The sequence below is a fragment of the Callospermophilus lateralis genome, unplaced genomic scaffold, assembly GCF_048772815.1.
Source record: "Callospermophilus lateralis isolate mCalLat2 unplaced genomic scaffold, mCalLat2.hap1 Scaffold_63, whole genome shotgun sequence".
Classification (NCBI taxonomy): domain Eukaryota; kingdom Metazoa; phylum Chordata; class Mammalia; order Rodentia; family Sciuridae; genus Callospermophilus; species Callospermophilus lateralis.
Window position 1 is genome coordinate 812,322 of NW_027514713.1, and position 17,635 is coordinate 829,956.

General features: G+C 35.7%; 2 pseudogenes; one reads left to right on the forward strand and one right to left on the reverse strand.

The window, feature by feature from the left end:
- Positions 1–572: 572 nt before the first annotated feature.
- Positions 573–1,957, reverse strand: LOC143389622 (mitochondrial protein C2orf69 pseudogene; annotated as a pseudogene).
- Positions 1,956–17,635, forward strand: part of LOC143389525 (growth factor receptor-bound protein 14-like) — a 65,695-nt pseudogene continuing 50,015 nt past the window's right edge.

Genomic DNA, 17,635 nt, shown 5'->3' on the forward strand with positions numbered 1-17,635 from the left:
TTTGAAATCTACTCTGTAGTATATTTTTTATCAAATATATATATATATATATATATATATATATATATATATATATAATTATATTCAATTTAAACCAATTTTCAAAAACAACTGTATTTTGGCCAATATTTAAGAAACCCCAAAACAGTCAATTAAAAACTGTCAATTAAAAATTAAGCCACAGTGTATAAGTGTAAAGCTTAAAAAATCAGCTTTATGCTATTGCACATTCTTGGAGAACTGGAAATATATTTGACTCTCAAGAAAAAACAAACACTTGTGGCACATTAAGAATGAATCCATAAGTTTATAAAACGTAAGAGGCAGGATTGTTACTCCAAAATGATGGAAAACATCAGGGTGCTTTTGCTTTGTCTGAAGAGAAATGAAGTGCTTCCACTCAAGTTTTCAGTGCCAAAATGGCTAACTGCTGTTATGATGTCACCAAATTTGGTTTGAAACATTACTCAAAGAATCGACTATTTCCAACAACAGCAATTTTAGTTGTCATTAACCTTCATTTTTAAGGGTCCTATATTTTCTCATAGGATTATCACAAACCACCTTTTTAGATTTCAAATTAACTAATTCTAACCCAATCCAAATTAAAAACTGTTCACAATCACAAGCAAGGAATACTATTGCATATTATACCCATATTTTAGGAATGTGTGCTTCTCCCTAACCCCCAGACTGACAATGCATTTATGAATTGCATCTTACATGTCATTATCTGAATTTACAGCACTCAAAGTGCATATGCTTTTCCTCTAAACAAGTACATTAATATTCTTGTAGTCTCAAAATACCTCATGAACCCTGAAGTGATTCTCTATAGAAGGAGCTTCCTTTGCAAAATGAATTTGACTAGTCACCTGCATACCAAAATCCTCAAGTATCTGAACAAATTTCTTGTGCTCCTTTCCAATCCAAGATCTCATTGGATCACGTACTTGGTAAGGTGTTACGTGGGTATGAACAATTTTGTTTGTGCAAATTCTTTCAAGACTTCTGGATATGTAACCCATGTATTGCTTCCTCCAGAATGACCACCATCCAGCCAATACATCGTTCTGATGCTTTTGATGAAATCATCTATGTTCTTGTCTTTCTTGGCTTCTTTCAATTCAAAAAGCAACTGATTCAAAACAACACAACCTTTACTGAATCCAATCAAAGTAAAAGATGCACCATTTAGTGATGGTGGATTAAATCTCAGGGCAGACTGATCAGATTTTTCACAGGTCCTCTCTTTTTCTCCCTGGCAACCATTACTAGTAGTAGGAGAAGAATTAGATCTACAGTTAGATGTTTTGGAGTCCTTATTCCAAACATTGCCATTCTTCGATAGCAAACCATTGTGACTTAAGTTAAAAGCATTAACCAATAACATATAAAGGTGCTTAAAAGCTCCAAAGTCAGTACTGTGTTCTGGGGCACCAAACATGTTGCTTTTCACAAAATTGTCATAGCAGCTGAATTTGTGCAAATGCATTCGGGAACACTTTATCACCCAAATATAACTATTGGGGAACCGGTGGGCTAAAATGGTGGCAACGTTTTCTAGACTCCAGTTTTCCCACTGGTAATTCTCAGGATGACGAGTCATAATTTCATGGTAATTCTGTACATCCCCGGGAAAATAGAGGACGTGATGCTGGGGCGGCGGTTGCGGTTCCTCCTTTTCCGGGTCCCTAGGGAGGTCCTGCCATTCTGATCCCTCTCTCACTGCCGCCAGCAGGAGCACCTCCTTAGTGCGCTGCGGGTCGGCTCCTGGCACAGTGGACAACTGCAGGCACTACTGGCGGCGTCCCTCGACCGCGGAGGAGCATCGTGCACCACTGCTGCCGCCCGGATTCATGGTTCTGGCCTGCAGGCAGGACAAGGCGTCTCCGATTCCTAGCTGCGGCAGCAGGAGGAGCAGCGGCGGGGACCTCAGGAACCTGAACCCCCACATGGGTCGCCGCCACTTGAGCGGTTCCGAGGTGGGGGTGATTTGGGGCCGGGACTTCAGCAAGCAGCCCAACGGTCAGCAGGAGTGGCCGAGGAGGCAGCCGGCGCCGGACGACAATGACGTCAGGGGCTGATCAAGGTTGATTTCTTAAAGAGAAGGTTTAGTTTATGATTTTACCTTACAGTTAAATATATATCAATTAAATCTATTTTATTATGTCAACCTATGTATGTTTTTAGTATTTTTTATCTACTTTTTAAAATCCCTTTGTGATTCATGCTTTGAGAGGGTTGAATAATAATCTATGAATAATGTATTACCATTTGAAACTCTTTATACCTGCTATAGAGTTTGTGTTACAAATATTTATCATATAATACCTAGATATTAATATCATTATTTGATATGAATATCTGATATGATATGAATATAAGTGAATCACACTCAGCATTGTAGTGTTTTCTTCTTTGCTTGTTTGGTTCTTTTTATCCCAAGTTCAATATTGCCTGATGTAGGATCTGCCAACCTCCCTCATTTCCTCCCTTCCTCTTTTCTTTCTTTATTTTTCTCCTTCTTTCTTCTTCTCTTCTTTATCCCATGTCTTTCTTTGTCTATCCTTTTGTTCTCAAGCTTCAACAGTCAGGTGATTGTAGAATGGAGTGGAATCTGCCTGTGATGCAACTGAAAGTGTGTTTCCTTTCAGTGGGTGAGTATGATTCTAACAGTCTGAACAACATAAATTTTCTGTTAGTACTTTATTTTATATCACGGTCTCCAATTTATAGATTTTTTTCAACAACATTTCATAAGGTGTTCTGTTTTCTTAGTTCTGTGTTTGCTTTCTTTTTATTAGAATAGTCTCTATTTCCACTTTAAATGTAGTAATTGTTGTAACTGTAGAAAAACCTTTAAGGTCCTTGTTGCTTTAAAGATCATGCAGTTTTCCTCACTGATGATCCATAATAAAACTAATATTTTTCTCTTCACTTATCCTTTTCTGCCAGCAGACTTTAGAATTATAAGACAAATAATTTAAAATTCTTTTGTGATTTATCAGATTTAAATATCTTTGGTCTTAGTTACTAAGAGAGTCATCTTAATGCTATATATACTACAGACCATGTTCTTGCTTCTTCAGCTTTCCTATTTTTTAGTAAATTTTATCATTTCCATATTGTTATGGCTTAAATTACCTACATTTTTAAATAGCAACATAATTACACACTTGATTGGAATTTAGTGCCATAATTAGTTTCAGTGTTTATGCTAGTATTTCCACTCTTTGCTAGTATTTATTCCAGCTATCTCTTGGATGACTGTAGTTTGTCTTTTAGTAAATTTCTCAAGAAGGCACCATGAGAACAAGATTTTAATTGTTCATATATTTTTTAACATTGTCTGTTTCCTTTACAATTAGTAAGTTAGGTTGGGTTTAAAAACCTCATCTTATTTTCTTCTTCCACAATTTCATAAACATTCCTCCATCCAGAAGAATAACTGGAAGGCAGTGGTGTCCACTGAATCCTCTTTTTGAATGTTGCTTTAGACAAATGCAAAAGAAATTTCTGTTCTACCCTATAAGTTACTAGAATTTTTTGCCTTGCTGTTCAAAGAGTTCTAGTAACTTTAACAGTACAGGTCCTACTCTTGACAGTTTATCTAGGGAACTGTGTGACCTTTAAGTTGGTCTTTTATTGCAAATTTTTTCTTTTTTTATCCTCTATATATTTTTTTCTTCCAATGTTTTGTTTTTCTTTTGTGATTCCAGAGATGTGCACTTAGATCCTCTTTACTTGGTTTTAGATTTCTTAGTTTATGTCTAGAGGTTCTTAAATTTGAAATATTTTTTTTCTTTTTGCTTCAGTTTCTGTCTTCTTTCTTATATCTATGCACCTCAGTTGGGATTTATCTGTAAAATCCGGTGTATAGTGAATTATCTTTTACACTTTGCTTGCTGATGTTTCATTTTGTCTTTTGTCTTCTATTTTAGCCATGTGGAACTCCTATTTGAGCCTTTTGCAGTATCTTTTTAGGATGTTCCAGGTTCCCTTGGCCTCTGCATTTATATTATTGTCTTCCTATAAGGCACCCTATGATTTTTAGAGTGTGACTTAAGGGGACAGGAGAGGGCTGGGGTCTTCCTGTCTTGACCTCTCTGCCCACCTTCTCCTCCTGCAGGTCTCTCTCACATCCTGCCTCTCATACAGGTTGTCTGGACCTGTCCTTTCCATCATTTCTCACATGTACAGGTCCTGGCTTCTATTCACATATATTTTTAAGCAATCTAATACCAATAACTTTCTAGTTTCTAAAAGTTCTTTTAATTTATGGTCTCCTCAGATTATCTTTTTATCACAGCCCCCAAGTAAAAGGTCTTCTCTTTTAACAACAAAATTATTTCTTGTCCTCCTCCTCTTCCTTCCTTTTTTCTTCACGGTAATTTAAGTTTGGGGGGAAACATGAGGAAAAACAGGCACTTGCTTTGCTTGTTCTTTTTATCTAATCTCTCTGAAATTTCTGATAACTTTTCTAAAGAATAGCAGTAAAGAAATTTTGAAGACTGAGTAGGCAAAATGTTTATATTTTTCTGTCTTCTCTGTTTATTATTTGTATTTTTTTTGGAAGCTCATACTATTCAGAAAACAAACTAATGACTTTTGTATATATTTGACCACTTGATCCTGATTTTTCCCCTGCCTAACATTTCTGAAAGTTTTCCTTCCTGATCTGGTAATTTCCATTTCTCAGACCTTTCTATGTGTTGCTGACCATTCTTGTTTCTATTCAGCATTCCTAGAAAAATCATGAATATCTTCTGCACTGAAATAAAATTCATCTCTAATCAAGTATCTCTGCCCTCTAGGGCAAGGTCAAGATCTTCAGCATGAGAGAGAGTGAGCCTGCATATCTTACCCCTTCCTACATGTTTTGCCAGGCTCCTCTTTGTACATAGGTTTGCTTGTTTTCTTTACTTCTAACCTGGAATCACTTTCAGTCCTGAATCCTTTGTCCATTTGGGACACTTGTCTGGTATCTCATGATAAAGTGACGTTCTTTCCTTTTTAGGGTTCTAGAACTTTATTTATGGTCAGTTATAGAACTTAGCACATTGTCATAAGTATTTTTTAAGTATCCACCTGCCCTCTTCTAGGCAGTATCTATCCTGCCTAGTAGTTCCTTGAAAGGCAGGGGAACAACTTCCAGTATAGATCTGGTAGGCACATTTTAAAACACTTGAATGAACTGCAGGTTGGTGATATGTATCATTCCTGTGACTTAAATGTTATTCAGTAATTTCTCTGAAAGAAGAATTTTTCACTGTAAATTGTTTAAATTTTTGAGACGTTCTGGACATTTCTGATCAAAGAGATACCATTAGAGGTGAAGGGGAGAATGGACTAGTAATGGATGAGATAAAGCTCGTCAAGTACATGCCACATCCTTAGGGAAATAAAGTGTCTTAAGAGTGATAGGAGGTGATAGAACTAGGGATTCTGAGTTTTTGTCTAATGATTTAGGCTATATGTTAATTGCCACAACAATCTATTTTAAGGCTTTCTCTGAAATTGATGTTCTTAAGATAGTACTTGATTTAGTGTTCATTCTAGTGACCACTCAACGTACTATGTCAGGTAGCAAAATAATATTCATTGTTCCTGTAAAGAAGACCATATGCTTTTGTTAAGAATAAATCATAAAGCTAACAATTGTTAAGATGAGATAGGAAGATTTCCCACTGTGTAACTGGAGTGTCTAGTTTCTTTCCACATTGACTGTACATGAGTATAATACCTACTGTGTACAGAGGGCCCTCTGCTAGGTGTTCTGGGAGAAGCAAAGGAAACAAGAGCCTGGGTTCCACCATGAAGGATTATGTTCTTCTAGGACAAAAAAAAGGGACTAAGAAGAGATTTATAAGTTATCAAAGCACAATGAATGAATAAGTACAAGTCAAAACATGAGAAACAGAGAAGTTTAAGTCTGCAAAACAGTACAAAAAAAGTACAAAACAAGGAATGATATAATTTAGATGGAAGACTGACTCTTGATGGCATGAATTTTGATCTGGTTATTGGAAGGAGAGGATGAATCTGGTAGCTGCCTCAAATGGGTAATATGATAATACACTGCACAGGGATAGATGAAAAGACAGAGAAAGTTGTGTTTTGTGTAAAGTGGAAGATTGGTTGGCTAAAAAAGTATCTGTAGGACTTGGTAATCAAAAAAAGCATTCTTTTGCCTTATTTTTTTTTTTAATATAAAGCTACTAAATAAACAGTTTAATGGGTAAAGAAGTTAGACACACCACATTCAAAAGTTCAAATATGATGTATGATAAGGAGTAAAACAATAACACAGAAAAAATCAGAGATGGTTTGAATCTGTTACATGATACCTACTCTGCAGGCTTATTAAATACTGTAAAATAGCATATATGTAGCACCTAGCTCTTCATGGGACTGAGTTTGTTGTCTTTCCCTCCCTCTAGATACCTTTTAGTTCTCAGATTGCAATGGAAAGGAGAGACTTTTGAACAATGCATGAAAAATGAGACTTTCAAAAGAGGTGTGACTTGAGCCATAAAAGATTTGTGGGGGTTAGTGAAGTAATGGACATTATTCCAAACAGATGGGTATATAGGTGTGTTTGGAGGAACTTTAGAAAGCTTTTGTTGAACTCAAGTGGATGAAGAGGCTTGAAAGATGGGCTTGGAACCAGATATTGGCTGGTGGAATGTTCCTTTTCTGCTGAGATCCTGCCTGGAACCCTATTTTGGCTAATCGTTTACCTGTCACTGTGTGTCAGATCCTGTGGTAAATTGGAGTTAGAAGTTGAGTAACTTTGAATTTCTCATAGCAAATAGCAGAGTGCTTAGTACAAAATAAGGTCCTCAATACATATTTGTTTAGCACGTTAATGGAACAAATGCATAGGGCTGAATGTATATGGCTTTTTATGCCAGAGTTGTTTCTAAGTATGTGGACAATATGAGACTGAATATAGTGGAGGGGTAGATTGGAGTGTCTTGGAGAGATGAAACTGTGACCCTGGCTTATTGGCTTATGGACTTCATGGATGTAGACGACTTCTTTTGCAGTACATGCTGAGCTCTGACACCATTTCTTAGCTGTTTGTTCTTTTGGTCTTAGTTTCATTATTAAATAAATCGCCAGTGTCTTCCTCATAGCTGTGAGGGTAAAGTGGAAAACAGCTCAGCATCTGGCACATCCTAGATACTCACATACATGTTAGTAATAATCACAATAATGGCTATTTTGTTTTTATTGATTAAAATATTGATATCCATTTGAGTGACAAAATGTATTCTCAATCTACCCAAATATTGAGCAAATCTCAAAATAATGTATAGTGCTAGTATACAATACTTTGTAGTTGACTAGGTTGTAGGAAAAAAAAAACCCTCTTATTATGTGAAAATTTCATTTTTGGAGACAAAAGATCTATCTAAAAGACTCTTTAATCTCACTCTGTACTAAGAGTTAGAGCATTTTTTTTCAGCACCTGTTTAGTTTATTGTACTAACTTGATTTTTTTGATCTTTGTAGCAATTCTGAAAATGTTGACCATAGGGTTTAATTTTGAATTAGTGTCAAAAATAACTTGGAAGCAAGATAAAGAACAGTCAGTCATTATGAACACCTGACAAGGATTACTGAAAAATGAGGCTGCACCCATTATAACCCTGCTGCCATCCCCTTAGTCTTGCAGTGTGCACAAGCACAAATGTATGTGTCAGTTTCATCTTTTAAAAAGTTGCCTTTTTGGTAACATAGTGTTATAAAATACCAAATGTTGTTCTGCAGGGTTTTTTTCTGAAAATTTAGAAACAGCAGTTTTCAGGTGCTGCAAAGAGAGGACCTTTCACTCTTCAGAATTTAGTTGTCTGTCAGATGTTTTTAAAGCCCTTAGAGAGCAGGTATATTGCACTGTAATGAATATGGGACCTGTGTGCTGTTTTGACATGAAGGATTCATTTTAGCATTTAGCAAGTTCTAAAGTATGGCATAAAATAGCATTTCTTGGTCTGGGGATGTGGCTCAAGTGGTAGCACAATCGCCTGGCGTGCGTGCGGCCCTCGCCTGATATGTGTGCAGCCGGGTTCAATCCTCAGCACCACATACAAACAAATGTGTGTGTGCCTGCCGAAAACTAAAAAAAAAAAAAAAAAAAAAAAAAGAATAAATATTAAAATTCTCTCTCTCTCTCTCTCTCTCTCTCTAAAAAAAAAAGAAAAGACACAGCATTTCTAACTTCTCAATCATCCAGAATTCAAACCTTGGAGTCAGCTTCAAGACCTTCCCTCTGTATGCACATCAAGTTCTGCACATTCTTTCTCCCTAACCTATTTTTCAAAAAAATGTAATTTCTGTCTTGAAGGCTGCCTGGATCTACTCTAATGTGTAGTTGTGTCTTCCTTGTGCACCTCTGGTGGTTGGTATTTGATTACTATCAATCTCAACCTGCAAGAGTGTGAATTTTTAATTTAAAAGTAATATTTCACCATGAAATAAACAGCCATATTCACTCAACAGAATGTTCTTACTATCTAACATAGTGTGGTAGAGTGGGTTCATTGCTTGATGATTTAACGAAATAAATGACTTTGTTATGTGGAACCCAAATAAGATGTTTGAGACCAGAGAAACTTTTTATAATATTCAGTCCTAAATTAAGAAATAAAAGAGAAAAAAAATCAAACTTTATAATAAATAGTCTGGTAATTATATAGTTACTGTGGGCTTCATTATTATTGGCTGACAGACCAATCTTTTACTTCCCAAGTGGTGATCTTCATCCTTGTATGAGTAGACTTTTATTTATTTATTTTTTTTGGGGGTAATTTTTCTTAAAAGGCCATGATAACTCTAATGGAATACGGATTATATTAATATCCCCCAGAGAGACTTTATATGACTATTCATATTAACTGCACCCCACAGAACTACCATGCTGAGGAATAAACTGAAATGCTAATTAGGGTACCAGGAGTTGTCCTGTCTCTTTCCTTTAAGAAATGTGAGCTCACTATGCATATAAAACACACTGAAGCATAAAGCAGTAAAGTTAACTCTGCCTAGTACAGTCTGGGTAAGGAAATGGAAAGTTTGTGTCTGGGTTGCCCAGAATCTTCCATTTTCCATTGTTACTACAACGATCACGCTATTCTCTAGAACTTGCAGGGAGTGCCTGTCCTGCTGAAGCCTGGGGCCCTTCATGGGGTCAGGCTTGAGAAACACTGAGTAGGTTCAGTAAAGCTTGTCAAGGTGTCTGTGCAGAAGGGATGTTACAATAGTAAAAACACAGCTTAATTTTAACATGGCAAAGTTTTATTTAGACTTCATTGAAAATTTTCTTGTATTGATCAATATTTTAATTGTAAACTTCCTTTAACCCCAATACTAGGATAAAAATTTTAGTGTAAGGAAAAAATTGTTATTAAAGGTTTAAGTACCATTGAACAGTGGCTTTTTATTTATTTATTTATTTATTTTTGAACACTGGCTATTTTTAAGTGCTTTTAATGGAATGAAACATGTTAAATTACACAGATGTGTGCTTTTTAAAAACACATGCTTAAGATTTATTGTACTTTAATGATACATTTAAATAAAATTATCAAATTAATAACTTTATTATTTAGTTTGTTAAGATAATATTGAATAGGTAATATTTAATAGGTGTGACCTCTGGGATGCTGAAATGTCCATAATATAAAAGATTTAGCTACCTAAGACATGACATGTATCAATATATATTACAATTTTTCTATTATAACATCTAAATTAACACTTTGTACCAGTTCTAACTTCAGGATTATTTATTTTGCCTCATGTAATATATTCCAGTTGATCCATTCATTAATTTTGTGAATAGCATAACTAAATTTATCTCATTTACATATTTATACACTTTAAAGAGACCAATGTAAACAATTTCTTATCTACCATATGTTGAAATGCTTTAGTGAAAACATAACTGCCTAGTCAACAACGATGGCATTGAATTGCACTGTTTTGGAAAAAAACGTTAAGTGAACTAGATGCCTGTTAATCTGGTTCTTTAAATATCATAAACAAAAGTATCAGAATGTGTTTCCAAGGGCAAAGGCAGAGTTTTCCTGGCTTTGATTGGTTGCTACCCTGCCCTGTCCCGCAGTCATCCTTAATTGGCTTTGGGTAGATTGGAATCACATAAGCAGGGTGACATTTATTACTTCCCTGGTTGTTTCTTTGCACTGAGCCTTGAGATTCTCAAGGACTAACATTAAATATTTCTTTCATTCTGTCAATGATCTGTGAGAGGGGCTTGTTCTGGGAAGAGCAGGCATGAGTTTGAGTGCAAGAAGAGTCACTCTGCCTGCAATAAGGCCAATTGTTCTGCAGAAAAGTTTATGAGACTTCTTCTCACTTTTTTTCTTTAATTTTTTCCTGCGTTTTTTTCCTCTGTTACTGTGTGTTTATTAATATGTCAGACACTTAGGTATCCTTAAGGCAGACTGAGATTTATTGGGGGTATTGGCATTTAAAGAACACACGATTGAAATTGAACTGGGCAAAAAAAATGCTGTGACAGAGCATCGCTATTGTAAAAATACCTCTATGTGAAAGCATAGGTCTCAATTTAAGGTCATTATAACTTAGAGACTATAGTGAAGCTATCTTTTCTCTGTTTTCTACTGTAACTTCAGGCCTTTTCATCTTTAATAGTAAATCTGCTGCTAACTATTATTTCTTATATTTGTTCACTAAGGAACAGTTTCTTTGTCACAGTATAATCCATAATGCATCCATCTTCATTGTTTAATGGATTATATACTTGTTTTCCTGTTTAAACATGTGGTACCAGTTTATTATCAAGTTTCTACCCATTTCTATTGATTGAGTTTCTTTCTGTTTGCTTAAGAAAAACTTTCCATTAAATTCTTTAATTATTAATGCAATTGATTCCATCTATGAAAATATTTATTAGTTTTTGTAAAGATCACTGTCATGTATTACTTGCAGTATTACATTTTATAAGGCTAAATATGAGAGGTGTAATGTAGCTACATTAAACTGCTCTTGTAATACACCAAGCAAAATGGATTGCACTAAACTCTGGAAGAATTCAATCTGCTGCATTGAAAGAGAAAGCACTAGAAAAGGAAAGCACATTTTAGGCAATATGCTTTCTGAATGGTTTTGGTGACACTAAAACTGTTATGTTTATTTCTGTACTTGACTTTCACCAGTTAACTGTTAACTATTAAGAGCATTCCATTAAGTCAAAGGTCATGTTTCAATTTATTTTGAGACACGAGTGATCAAACATTTAGGTGCTTTGTTTTTCAAGTGTCTCTTTTTCATTGCTTTTAATTTTTAGGTTTTCGGTTTATTTTCTTATCAGTTGACTTCCTAAGGACGTTTGACTTCATGTTGAAATAGCTATGTGGTAATTTTTCCAACATGTGTTCTCTTTATTTCTTGATGTCTTTCTCTCATATTAAGAAAATTTAGTTGAAAATGTTTTGCTTTGAGGTTGACTGGTTATGTTGAATTGGATTTAGCTGTGCATTAGTAATGACAATATAGGCCATCTGCCTAGGAATGTAAAAAGTTATGTTAGCATATATCAGATGTGTGTTTTTATGTTTGAATTTTTTTATCCAGCTAGTTTTGAAATTTAGATTGAGCAAGAAAGTGCTATCATGTGACTTGTTTTTGATAATATGTTGGTATGAGAGAAAGCATACCCTGTGTACTTGCCATTTACTAGCTGTGTGACCTTGGGCAAATCACTTAAACTCTGGGAGTCTTCACATTCTTACTTGTGTGAAAATCACTGAGGAGTTTTAGTAAATGATCTTTTTCAGTGATATTTGTGTCTATAATTCTGTGAATTGGGTAATAATACATTTTGTACTTTCATGGTCATAGTAAATATTTAAATAATTTCTTGTGTGGTTTTGATTTTTTAAAAATACCATCATTTGGGAGGACTTTGAGCAATTAGTCTAGGAGAAATTGTTTGAGTAAACATTCATTGAAAAAGTGCTTCTGGTCTTTTGTAAAGAGAAAAATGAGATTACTTTAGAAACTTGTGATTATCATTGATGTTAGATCTGAGCTGTCAATGGACACATCATTATGATTTCTCTTTGTATTCTTAATAACAAATTTCTTGTCAGGTTTCCATTAGAATAATTACATAAGTCAAAATTCCCTAAGCCCAACTCCAATTTGTTTCTCTTTGGTGAGTATACCATGAAATATTCATATAATTTAATGCATCTTTATTTGCTTAAAGTGCTTAGGCTGCTTCTTTCTCTTGACATTTTAACCCTCAAATGATCCATCTGACTATTCTTTTTTTTCCCTGAATATCTTTATATCTTTTATTTTAGGAGTTGTATATTTTTCTCACTAAAATGCTGGTCCACAATGACTACGATTATTGTTTATTTCATGATAGGAAATTATTTCACAATTATAATTAACTTGTCATTTTCTGTATGTATGATTTAAAATGAGCTCACAAATAAATGCAAGCATTCCTCAGAGTATTTGGGTGACTATGTATTGTCTTCTGTGCTTTTCTCACATATTTGGCAAAAAGATTGCTCATCCTGAATGAGTGGCTCTTGCAAGGAGGCTCTTGCAAGTGGCTCTTGCCAATCACAATCGTAATCATTTGAAAGGACAACAATATTTTTGAAAGTGCTCAAAAGCGGTTGGGAGCAATTTTCTTATCAGTCCTTGTGTCTGATCAAAATGACCATAAGATTCTCTTAGGAGTTGTGGGGAAGGTGAATTTTAAACTTGGTACTTAACATGGTATGATTCTTCTTTGTGGCAGAGCAAGTTTGATCTTTAAGGAATAGAGCATTGTGGAAGACTCTGTCAAGTAAATTGGGAATGATTTTTTACTTCATCCAATTCTGTTAGGATCTGATTTGTTGGATTCTAGTGAATCAGAGTTTTAGTGAAGAAGGTTTCATTATATCCCAATCCAAAACACTCTGAATGAATTTTTTACTCCATAGCATTTTTCTGAGATGACTGCTAGGTTCTAGCTTTTTTTTTCTTTCTTTTTTTTTTAAATAAGAAGACTAAGTCTCTTGAGTGTTGAGTGACTTGTGGAAGGTCACCAAGAAGGTCAATGGCAAAACTAGAAATAGAATCTGGGTCTTGTGACTTCCAATGTGTTTCTCTTAGATACGTGTTACCTCCTGAAATTAATATGTTAATGAAATTGCCTTATGGTGTGTATAATTACCAACTTCAAGTCTGAAATTAGCTTGGGCAAATTCTTTCATCTTCTTCTGCACCTCTACCAACTCCCATATGTTCCAGAAAACATTTTATGTAGAAAGCTATTGTGTGCAAGTGTGAGTGTGTGTGTGTGTGTGTGTGTGTGTGTGTGTGTGTGTGTGTGTGTGTGTTTGAGAGAAAAGAGAGGTAGAGGAGCAAAATAGATCAGGAAAAACAATTTGTACCTGGAACTCCAGGTTGGCATATACCACCAAGAAAACATTTTAAGATCCCAGAGTTAACTCCAGCACTGTAAAGCTTAGATTAAACACATTATTACATTTATATTCTTTTGTAGAACAAAGGCGAGATATCCATGAGTAGACATGTTCCACGTCTCTATAGGTTAGCATTATTTTGAAAATTATTTGCAAGCGTATTTACATTCTTTATCAAAATTACATTTACAAAAGATTGTCATAAGCACATATAAATCTTCAGAAATCTAAGAGAAAAAAGCCAAATCTTTTATAATATATATTTTCTTAATATTTAAGTCCTTTTGAAAATCATATAGTATAATTCAGTGTCATTTATAAGATATAATTCCCATTCATACCAGGATAATAGTTTAGAACTATATTATTCAAATGATCAGAGTCAATGCTATAATTTTCCAAAAATCATTTTGAAGAGGAAAGAATAGAGATCATAGTGTCACTGTTTATCCCAGAAACTTTTAAGTAGGTACAAAATCTGTGCAAACCCACTTAGTGCATACTCTGGGGGCCTGGATGCCCCTCACCCTGCCCAGCTTTATGGGTTGCTTCCACTTCACCCAGTTTTCCACCTTGCATTCAAGACACTTAGCATTTGTGTCTCTACTTCTACCCCCAGGGCTGTGCTCTGTGATTTACAACTACTCCAGGCTCCTGTTTGCTTTTCCTAATGCTGCTATTGAACTGCTATTATCTATGTCCCATCTTAGGCTCTGATCTCATCCTAAAGCCTTCTAAGACTCTTTTCATATTTGTCTTCCCAGTGTTTTAATTCAGAGTCAATGGACATGTCATTTGTCAATTTAGCAACTACCTCCCTTGGACACCAATTGTTAATATTACCTTTTAAAATATTTGAATCATATTTGCTGTCTCTGATGTGTATTTTATGTTTCTTGTCTTTTCACATTTGGCTTTCAGTCTTCCTCTATCTTTTTAATTTTGTATTCCATACAATATTTGTTTTTCAAAACTTTTTAACAATTAGATTTTGCTATTTTTAAGGGAGCAGAATTCTAAATAAAGTACTCTGTCAGTTATAGGCAGAATTTAATTTCATTTAACCAGAAGAGTGAAAGGACAGTAGATTAAACAAGGAAGATATTTATTTTTCTTTCACTTTATAAGAAGGATCAGGCCAAAGCTGATGTAGCACTTTTACAGTGTCCTTAGGCAACCAGGTTCCTTTTTGCTTTTATTGTTTCTTTCCTAGTCTAGGTCCTTTTAACCTTTTATATATAGAGAGATGCATATCTCCAGCCACCCTGTGCACAGTCTTTGCACAGACAGTGGGAAGGAACAAGGGTAGGCTGGCTAGTTTTATTCCATGTAAGTGATTCTCTGGAATAACCAGGAGCGTCTACTTACAGGTGGGATTGTGTCATCCAGGGCACTCTGGTATGAAGGGAAGTTAGGAAATGCAGGTCTGAGTCCAGGAGATAGCTCTCTTCAGCAGAATCAAGATTTAATAGGATGGAAAAAGAAAGGGAGGCTGTTGTGGGCAGCTAGCAATCTCTACTACAAGTGCCTTAGAAGTCTTGTTTCTTTGATTTTAACATTATGATGCCCAATATAGGATATGATTATGCTTTTTAACAAATGCACTCCATGACTTGTATGGGAACACTGGTGTGGTCAGGGGGAAAAGCAGATTTCCTGGGAGGAGGAGGTAATGGAAGTTCACTGGTTGAGTTTAGATGGTGTGATTGCCTGGTAGATGGTGGTGAAAGGTAGTGAGTATCATTACTGCTCTTCCTACAGAGTTCACATTCTTTTCAAACCTTGATTTCTTTACTTTCCTGGGGTCACTTAGTTGAGAATTTACCCAGGAAGACTGCCACTCAGTAAGTACTGTTTTTGTTCTTCACAAAATGTTTTCTTTGCTGAGAAGTGAGTTTAAGGAAGGGGGCCTTAGTGAAGATTGTGTGGTTGTGAGTTAGAAACCCTCAGTTTGAGCTCAGTTACGTCACTAATCTGCAGTGTGACTTTGAGTGAACTCTCTTAAATCTTTCTGAGAATCAGTTTCTCTATCTTTCGAATATTGATGCATCCTCAAAGACTACTTGAGGAGATGAAACATAAATATGCAACTGTACTTGAGCAAAAAATGTGAATTCCTCTTTTCCTTCCACCTATGCAATGTCATGTTTTTCTTAATTTGAGATCTTATAGATCTCCCTATTACTAGAATTTAAATTCTTTATACTTCATACTTCAAAAGTTGATATTCAGAAGTTTTCTTGTAGCAAATGAATATAACAAAAAAGTGGTTGTTTTTTATTTAATTCCACCAGAGAGAAAGAAAGTATTGTTGTCAAATGCTCATCCCCACTGCTCCCTTTCTTTAACTTGAGAAGGGCTCTAATTTGAATTTTTGAAATTCAATCTAATTAATATGTGCTGAGGACTTTTTGTTTTTTTAAATCAACATGAGAGGTGGTTAGATTATTCTTTCTTTTCAAAATCTTGGGGAGTACTAGTCAGGGAATTTTAGGTTGTTTATTTGGAGCTTTTAATATTTGCTTTTTTAATAATGAAATTGGATCACTATCTTTTGCCTTTAAAATTACTGTTAGTTGTAGATGGACACAATACCTTCTTTTGATTTATTTATTCTTTATGTGGTACTGAGGATGGAAGCCAGCACGTCATATGTGTTAGGCAAGTGCTCTACACTAAGCTACAGTCCCAGGCTCCACCCCCCCACACACACACACTTTTTTTGGTGGTTATTGTTGCATAATAGAGCAAACTGAAAGGGCTTCCAGTTATTCTGTAAAAATGAACCCCCATTTGAGTTAGGGTTTCTCCACCCCTTGTAGGAGACAACCTTGAGGGAGGAGCCCTCACTAGGGATCTGGCCTGAGATAGGAGATCAGAAAAGGTAGACCAGGAAGAATGAGTTGAGTGGCGTGGCTGGGCTTTAAGGAACTATTCTGAGCCTCTCCTTGCTTGAAGGCTGTTTTTCTTCTCTTGGTTGGAAGCCTAGATGTGTCATGATTCTGCAGTGTCACTGACCCAAACTGTCAGGTGTGGCAAATACTAATCCCTTTCCATGCCAAGTTTAGGGGATTTCCAGTAGTGAGGCTATGCTGGATTCTTCGGCCTGATGTCTGGATGGGAAACTTAGAGTACATCATAAAACTCCGTCATTGCCTTTGGAATTCATATTCAGAACTCTTAGACACTCTCCTTTGATTCCCAGTAATATGGGCCTCTAGTTCTGAATCAGTGCATCTCTTTATTGAGGCATGCCTTGTATTTTTCCTATTGAAATGTAGTAACATGCAAATGAATATGAGGCCAGTGTTTTTACCGAGGTGTTGTGAGAATTATCCATCTGGTGACTTTAATAACAGGTTCAGGGAAAAGAAGAATGAGTCCCAGTTAGTGGGAGCTATATGGACCTGCCTAACTAAACCCTGAGCTGCTTGCCTCTGTTTTTAGTTGTGAGGAGAGAAGGAAGTAGTTCAATCTGATTAACCCAGTGTAGTGTAGACTTTCTATTGCTTGTAGTTGAGCCCTTTCCGAAATGATTAAGTCAACATAAGGTTGTTTATCCTTATTCTCTTTCCACTTTGTAATCATATTCATGTAAAACTGTTATTTTAAAACTTAATTCTCCATTGCCAACTGTTTTTAAAATGTACCCTGTAGTTTGCTCATCTTAAAATGATCCCATTCTGTGGCGGCCCCTTCACCAGTTTGTGCTGATGGAAGCCAATGTGCCCAGCCCTGGGTGAAGGCCCTTTCCATAGGGCTGCTGGCCCTGTGCCTCACCTCCTCACCTGTTCTTGGTAACACAGTCCTTCCCCTGTCAGCAAGGTAGGCTGTTAACTCTTCTCGTCAAAATTGGTTTTCCTTCTTCCTTGATATTTTTGCTCATGATATTTGCCACCTTCAGATGTTTTCCTACCTTCTTCTCTAATTATCACAGGATCCATGACTTTTTGAGACATAAGTCACCTAATTCAGCTTTATTCGCAAATTTTATGAACATGCCTTTGTTTTCTTGTTAGTTAACATGTACCTTTTCTTCCCTAGCAGTTTCCAAATTTCTTGAGGTTTCAAAACTGCTATTTTAGGAACCTTAGTGTTGTCTCACCCAGGGTTATACATGATGTTTTCATTCCACACTGGAGCAATATTTT